This window comes from Gossypium hirsutum, chromosome A10 (assembly GCF_007990345.1).
Source record: "Gossypium hirsutum isolate 1008001.06 chromosome A10, Gossypium_hirsutum_v2.1, whole genome shotgun sequence".
Classification (NCBI taxonomy): Eukaryota; Viridiplantae; Streptophyta; class Magnoliopsida; order Malvales; family Malvaceae; genus Gossypium; species Gossypium hirsutum.
In genome coordinates, this window is record NC_053433.1 from 7,515,799 (window position 1) to 7,524,134 (window position 8,336).

The 8,336-nt window shown below is 33.2% G+C and overlaps 1 long non-coding RNA gene across 1 annotated transcript; it reads right to left on the bottom strand.

Annotated features, from left to right (window-relative positions):
• Nucleotides 1-213: 213 nt before the first annotated feature.
• Nucleotides 214-1,325, bottom strand: LOC107897365 (uncharacterized). The gene is made up of 2 exons (XR_001684128.2): nt 799-1,325; nt 214-500 (listed from the first exon to the last, which is right to left on the bottom strand). It is a non-coding gene; the product is annotated as an uncharacterized lncRNA (long non-coding RNA).
• Between the last annotated feature and the right edge of the window lie 7,011 nt (nt 1,326-8,336).

Below are 8,336 nucleotides of genomic sequence, written 5' to 3' on the forward strand. Positions count from 1 at the left end.
TTTCGGTTTCAACTGATCCTCTAAAGTTCTCAAAAATAGAGCTTGAAGATGATGATGATCTAGGAACAATGATAGCAATTTATTGCCCCCCTAAGATAGAAAATCCCAGCCCGGTTGAGTTGTTCGCGAAGATAGCTGAACCGGATCTCATTCAAGTTGTTGTAATTGGCCCATTTCGCTCGGGCTCACTAGAGAAAAACCAAAAATAAAAAATAAACAAAAACAAAAATAAATTAAAATAAAAACCAATAAAAGTCCATCATCAATGTCCTGTTACAAATCTTCAGACCCAAATAAAAAACTTATACCAGCCCAGATACAATTTTAACCCAAATTTATAAACCCATATCCTAAACCTAACCCAAATACGGGACCCAAAAAGAAGCTCAGCAGCCGAGAGCACCAGAAGCGTCTTGAATATGCTAGAGAGTTGGGCTCCCACGAGCAGCTCCTCGCACGGCCTCCTTCGCATGTCTCCCCACTCCTCCGTACGGCTAAACCTGCACAAGAATACACCAGAACCATTAACAGAATACAGCAAATAAATGTAATTTTTATTTTTATTTATTCTAAGAAATCTGGCTATAAAAAGTCGTCGATTTCATCTCTGTAAAATTATGCACATTACGCATACACACATATACTATGCGCATACTGAATAGAAAAAATTCGAAAACAATTTCTGAAAAGGTGATCTTCTTTAGTCTTTTAAATTTTTCTGTCATTTTTATCTATTTTCCTTCCATTGTTTTCATCATCGGTATTTTAAAACAAAGAAGAGGGAAAAGCAATTCATACCTTGCGAATCGGCCATGGATCTCTGTTCGCTTCGTTGAAATCGAAGTCGAAAGGGGGATCTAAAAGCGTTGTGGTGTTGGAATGAAGGATGAACGGTGGCCGAATAGGAGCAAACCTCTAGGGTTTTTTCTTTTTCAATTTGTTCTGTTGAAACATTTGGCTTTCAAGAAGCTTTAAATTGACAGCATGGAATGATGCCGTTTAAGGCATGTTTATGTAGCCTTGAAACGGTGCCGTGAAGGCATGCCCTACTCGATCCGTTTTCTGTACCCCTGGGATCCGCTTGTTTCAGCGGAGAGGGATAATTTCAAGTTAGGTCCTCTCTTTTTCCATTGCAATGCAATTAGTTCCAATTAATACTTTAGTTTTTTTTAAAAAATTTCCTAAAGTTTGAATGTTGTTGCAATGTAACCCTCGCTTCAACGCAGTGTTTTGGGTCAGGGAAATTTTCATCATTAGTCCTTGCGAATTTACGCTCATTGTGCAAGGTTCCTTTTTTTTAATCCTAGTAGTTTATTTTATTTTTTTAAATTGTCCCTCTTATTTTAACTCAATTTTAATTTAGTTTTTTTAACTTACTAATTTAAAATACATTTAATATTTTTGTATGTATTAATTTATTTTAATGATTTTTTTTTGTTTTCATTTGTACAATTATTTTGAGATTTCCTTTATCTTATTATTTTTACGTTTTGCATAATATTTTTTTAATATTTTATACATATTAGTATACATATTATTCTCATTGAGTTTTCAATTTATAATACCTATTATTTTGAAGTTCACAATATTTTTGTACATAAGTTGAGCCATCTTAATAACTTTATTTTGTTTTTATAAAATCATCATTTTAAAATTCTTTTTACATTAAGCTATTTTAATACTTTTATATAACCTCTTGTTTAAATATTTTTATTTATATTAATACATATATTACTTTAGTAGATTTTTCTATTCTTGCTTTATGATTCACCAAGTATTTTTCTTTATGTATATATAAAACTATTTTAGGAACTTCAACTTTGTATTTATAAAATTATTATTTTGGAATGTTTCTTTACATTATGTTTTATATAGTATCTCATTTATGTATTGGTATGTGTATAATTATAAATTGACTTAATTTTATATGTATTATTAATATCATGCTATTTTTACAAATAATTATTCCTAAATTTATTTATATATGCATGTTTTGTAAATCTATTATGTGTATTATATCTTCTCATATTTTTTTTATTATTCTTTCATATTTTATATATTATTTAAGTTATCATGTACATTGTCAATTTTTAAAGGAATTTGTGTTTAAAATATTTTACATATAATTTGATTCAAACTTTTATTCTATAATATCTATTTCAATAATTATATATCCCTAGTTTTTATGTAGATTTGTCAACTTATATGTTATGTATATTATGTGTTCATTAATTCATCATTATTTTGAAAATGTCTTATACTACATTGACTTCTAATTTCCACTTTATTTTGTACATGTTTTGTGGATCATATTGTGCCATGTTTATTGTTGTTGTATATTATTTATTCATTGTTTATTTGTAATATCAATTGTTCTCCATCTATAATTAAGAATTTTGTCACATCTTACTTAGAATAGTTGTATTTAATTGTGGTTGGTATACATATCATCTCATGTTTATTCATTTTTTTTTTACAAATGTTTCTTTGTAGTACATTAAATATTTCATCTTATTTTAAAACAAATAAATGTGTTTTGAGCTAATTTCCAATTTTCTTTATTACTCAAAGATTTCAAAATAAGGTAATATCGATATTTAGGAATTCAAAAAATTGTGCCCTACCGTGCTGGGTATGATTTTTCGTTGAACTAGATATTTGGATATCCTTTCTTTTTTTAGCGTATGAAAGTCAGAATAAATCGTATTTTTGAAGGTATAAATTTTTGAAGGTATAAAGGATCGTGTCCAATCGTGTTGGATATGATGCTGCATACTTTCGAAACGAGAGAATTTTAACGACCAAATTGAGTCACTCCAATGTTTTAAAAAGAAATCATATTTCAAAATTCTTTTTTTTTAAATTTTAGACATAAGGACAACATTTAATCAATTTGGTACCAATTTTTGAGCGTAGTGAGGATGTTAACCCTTCCTCCTACGTAACCAACTCCCGAACCCATTTTGAATTTATGTGGGCCAAAATTGCATTTTAAATGAAATAAAATGATTTATTAGGTGATCCAATCACACCTAAGCAAAAAGATTGGTGGCGACTCCACATTTAATTTTAAAAAGTCGATTCTCGTTTTCTTAAAAAAAATGGTTTCGACAGTTATTTTAGCAAGCCAGCACTCTGGAATTGATTTTGATCTTAACGTCTCCTAGGAAGATCAATCGGGTTTTGGAAGGTTAATGCCAACTCCCGAAAGTCCAAACACCAGTAGATGTTCGTATAACATCTCAAACTCGTGTCCTCGTCTAGAGAACCATCTAGAGGTGTTGGCCACCATAGAAGATGGTGATGAAGGGTCCAATAATGATGATCAGTCCCACCGTGATCCCAACGAGGATTTTAGTGACCCCGATTTGGATGACATCCCTAAAGACATAACGAAGAAGGGCCGATAGAGGGTGAAAAAGCAAACCCCTATTCGCCCGGGAACACGGGCCCTAGTATAGTTATAAGAAATAATCCAGGGTCCTTCATGACCAACGTGGATCTTGATGCAGATCTTGTACGCGAGTTCCCGGAATATACAAATATTTTACCGGCTCACCTACTTGATGATGAATTCGGGGGATGAAGAGTTATTTGTAGGACAACAATTCGATAAAAAAAAGACTGTTTACATGCTATAAAACAACTTAACTTAAAGTTAGGTGTGGATTATAAAGTAACGAAGTCGATGCAGTCTTTGCATGTAGGAGAATGTTAGAAAACGTGATGTGGTTATAAATGGTGTGTCAGAGCCGCGTTAATGCAGCGGGCACAGATGTGGATGATAAGGAAACTAGAAGGTCCACATACATACACGTCCGCTCATATGTCGCAAGACTATGGAAAGTTAGATGCAAAAACTATATGCAATTGCATCATCCCTTTGGTGAAAGAGTTGCCCACCGTGTAGGTGTCGGTCTTTATTGCGGACATGCATGCCCGATTCAAGTATAAAGTATCCTTATTGAGTACATGCAAGCTCGATTCAAGTGTAAAGTGTCGTACCGAAAGGCATAGTGAGCAAGCAAATGGCGATGTGAAAGTTGTATGGTGACTGGAATGCGTCATACAACGAGCTTCAAGGGTGGATAGCCGGGATGCAGGAGTATGTACTCGGGATAATGATTGATTTGCAAACACTGCCGTATAAAAGCCCAAACGGGGAGATACAATCGGAGAAACGAGTTTTTCATCGATAATTTTAAACGTTCGAGCCGTATGTTAGGGCTTTCCCTCACTGCAAGCCGATGGTGTAGGTGGACAGGACATGGTTGTACGGTAACTACACACAAATACTCCTACTTTCTGTTGCACAAGACGACAACCGAAATGTACTTCCGATTGCTTTCGCCATTATGGAGCGTGATTGGTTCGAGTCTTGGGAAATTTTCCTCAAAAATCTGCGGAGGCACGTTGTCAGAGAAGACAACATTTGCCTTATATCAGATAGATCGAAAGGATTACTTACTGCGATAAGGCGATCGGGGGTTCCGTGGAGATCTGTTTATTGCATCCGACACATCGCGACAAACTTCCACATACATTATAAGAATAAATATTGGAAAAAAGAACTCGTGAACATGGGTAAAAAAATTTTGTTTGTATTTATTTCAAAAATTACTTTTCAAATTTTTTGTTGTTTTTAAAATGATGATTCAAATTAAATATGCAACTTATGAGTTAGAACTGCAAAGATTCAGGCAGAGGTTCGCGAGGCTTGAATCTTAGATGTCATCTTTACCAACAGATTTTCGAACATGGTTGGGTAGCATGGAGAACTGCCAATGGACTTAAAGTTACGATGAAAGGTTTCGGTATGGGCAGATGACGACTAACCTGGTAGAGGCGGTTAACTCTGTATTGAGGCACACACGCCATCTCCCTATTTTTACTATTTTCTCGACAACATTCTATAGGTTGGCTACGTTGATGCCTAGGATGGGGTTGAGACAAGCTAAGCAGATCGAGGCCAGACACGTGAACGTTGAGGCTGTCTAAAAGGCCATGGCAGTAAATAGTTGAAGGGTACAAACAATGAACGCAGAATTGTATTCACGCGACTTGGAGACTTTTCGAGTTCAAGAGTACATTGGCCGTTGTTCGGGTTTTCCACCTAGGTCGTACGTAGTTGATCTGCGAAACAGGTGATGCGAGTGCAGGATATTTTAGACTCTTCGACATCCATGTGCGTATGGTCATGCAACATGTGCGAGAGCAAACTTAAATGTTGAACAATTTATAGACGAGATCTACACATTGCAACGCACATTGCGTATATGGGGGAACAAATTTCCTGTAATGCCCAATGTCTTAAACTGGGAAGTTCCACCGCCTACTTTCGAGATGGTGCCTGACTGTAGTCTCCGTAGACATTCTAAAGATCGACCACAATCGACGAGAATTCAAAATTACATGGATGTCAGGGAGACGGGTGAACCCAAACTGTGCACTGTGTGTCGAACATCAAGACACAACCGATCAACATGCCCACTTCGTGTCTATGTTTCCAGTCAATCGTCTCGTAATGCTGGACTCCAAGATAACGAATGATATATTATTGAGCGCATGTTCTTGTAAAAACATTGTAAATATATGAAAAATTAGATAAAGGGTATGAGAAAAAAATGAAAATTACATGGAAAGATAGATAATTTAAATGAAATGAGAAAAAAATAAATTGAAATGAACAAAAATAATATAAATGAACTGAGAAAAAATTTAAATTTACAAGGAAAGAAAGATAAATTTAAATGAAATGAGGAAAAATTTAAATTTAAAAGAAATGAGAAAAAAATTTAAATTAAAAATGAAAGAAAGATAAATTTAAATGAAATGAGGAAAAAATCTAATTTAAATGAAATGAGAAAAAAATTAATTTGCATGGAAAGATTGATAATTTAAATGAAATGAGGAAAAAAATTAATTTAAATGAAATGAGAAAAAATTAAATTTAAATAAAAAATAATATAAATGAAATGAGAAATAAAATAAAATTGAAAAAAAAATCTAAATGAAATGAAATAAAATAGAAATGAAATGACAAAAAAAAAAGTGAGGTGACTATTGCGGCAAGCTCGGCCTAAGTCAGGCCTAGGCCTAAGCTGATAAATGGTCTGGCAATGGTCAGCTGTAGCAAGGGAGAAAAAAATTCGAAATAACATTTATCAGGCCTGATAAATAGGGTGTCAGGCTTAAAAAAACTCAAAAAAATTAAATAAAATGAGATTTTTTTTAACAAATTTAAAATTTAAATTGACAAAAATTAAATATGAAAAAATTTAAATGACCTCGATATTGAGACTACTTTTAATTAATATGAAAAAATATGAAATGAATTGAAAAAAAATTAATATGAAAAAATATTATATTAGGAAAAGTAATAAATTTAAATGAAAAAAATTAATGTTATGAAATGCTAAATGAAATATGAGATTAAATGAAATGTTAAATGTATATAAAATGGAATGATAATTATGAAATGGAATGAAATTTAAAAAAAATTATAAATTTAAATGAAAAGAAATACTAAAATGAAAATAAAAATTTTAAAATGAGAAAAATTAAATTTAAATGGAAAGATAGAAAATTTAAATGAAATGTAAATGTAAATGAAATGCAAATGAAACTTGAATGAAATGAAAAAAAAAAGGTGAAATGACCTTTCTTGCGTCAGGCCTGTATCATTGACACAATGCCAATTTGGCCTTCCAATGGCCGGCCTTACATTCAATGTTTTTTTTAATTTTTTTTTTCAATTTTACCCTTAGTTGAGCCAAATGGTCTCCCACTATAAATAGGTTACTTCGATGACCATCGAGCACCTCCAAACACTTTCGAAAACCACCGTTCACTGTCAACCACTGCCGACAATCGCCGATCACTCCATAGATCCTAATCCTAATATTATTTTAAATGACAACAACCACATTGCAACCAATGTGCATAAGGTAAACGGGAAATAAAATGTCTTATTTAATTTTAGATATTCTTTTAAATTCTTTTTTAAACGAGAAATATAACATTATATATTTACTATAAACGTAAGATTTGTATCGAATTGTGAGACCCCTGTTGCATGATCCTGATTATTTTCCCGATCGAAGAGTTTTACCGTATTTGAATGTCGCGGGTTTTGGGGTAGCCGCGTACATTCAGATATCTGAGCTACAGGCCGTTTTAATATCGGCCTTACTTGAAAGATGGCGCTGAGAGACATATATGTTCTACCTTCCGTGTAGGGAGGTAACTATTACATTGCAAGACGTAGCAGTCCAACTAGGGCTATCTATAAACGGCGAAGCAGTGACCGGGCTTGGAAGAGTGCCTGATCCGTGGGGCACTAGCGAGCGGTTACTTGGAAGGGTGCCCCCCAATGACGAGGAAGGACGATTAACCTATATTAAATTTACTTGGTTAAAAGAAAACTTCCAGCATCTTCTAAGCAGTCCAACACAAATGAACATTGTCGAAACCATTTTTTTGAAAAAACGGGGATCGATTTTTTTTTTGAAAATGAAAACGAACAGAGGAGTCACCACCAATCTTTTTTGATAAGGTGTGATCGGGTCACCTTGTAAAAGTGGTTGTTTTTAATAAATGGTTTGACTTATTTAAACAACGATTTTGGTCTACGCAAATCAAGAAAATAGGTTCGGGAGTCGGTTACGCACGAGAAAGGATTTGCACCCTCGGTATGCCCAAAATTGGTACCTAGTTGATTAATTAGTGTCTTAGCGTCAAAGATTTGAAAACTTGAAAGAATTTAAAATACGATCCCTCTTTGTATTAATGCTAATTTAAAATTATCGAATAAATTAAAACGGATGTTGAAGACCTTCTCATCTCGAAGTAATACAATGTCACACCCAATAAATTAGGACACGACATCTTGAACTTTGAGAATGGGCTTGCCTTTATTTAAAATTCATGTATTTTAACTTTTTAAAAGGATGTTCGATTATTTAGGGTAAACGAGAAAAGTCAAAACCCAATAAGTTAGGGGACGATCTATTGAACTTCCAAATACCGAACATTGCCTTTATTTACCAAAATCTTATCTCGAGGTAATAAGATCTCATACCCGGTAAGTTGGGGCACAACACTTCATACCTCCGAAAGTAAGCAAAAAAAATCGTATCACGGTTTAAAGGAATATTTCGTTATTTAGGTTGAATGAAAAAAATCGAAACCCAGTAAGTTAGGGCACGATTTTCTCGAATTTTCAAATACGAAATATTACCTTTATGAAAGAATTAATATTGGGTTGGGTAAAACCTAAATTTGTAATAAAATGATATAATAAAGAATGCATAACAAATAAAAATTGACAGCATAAC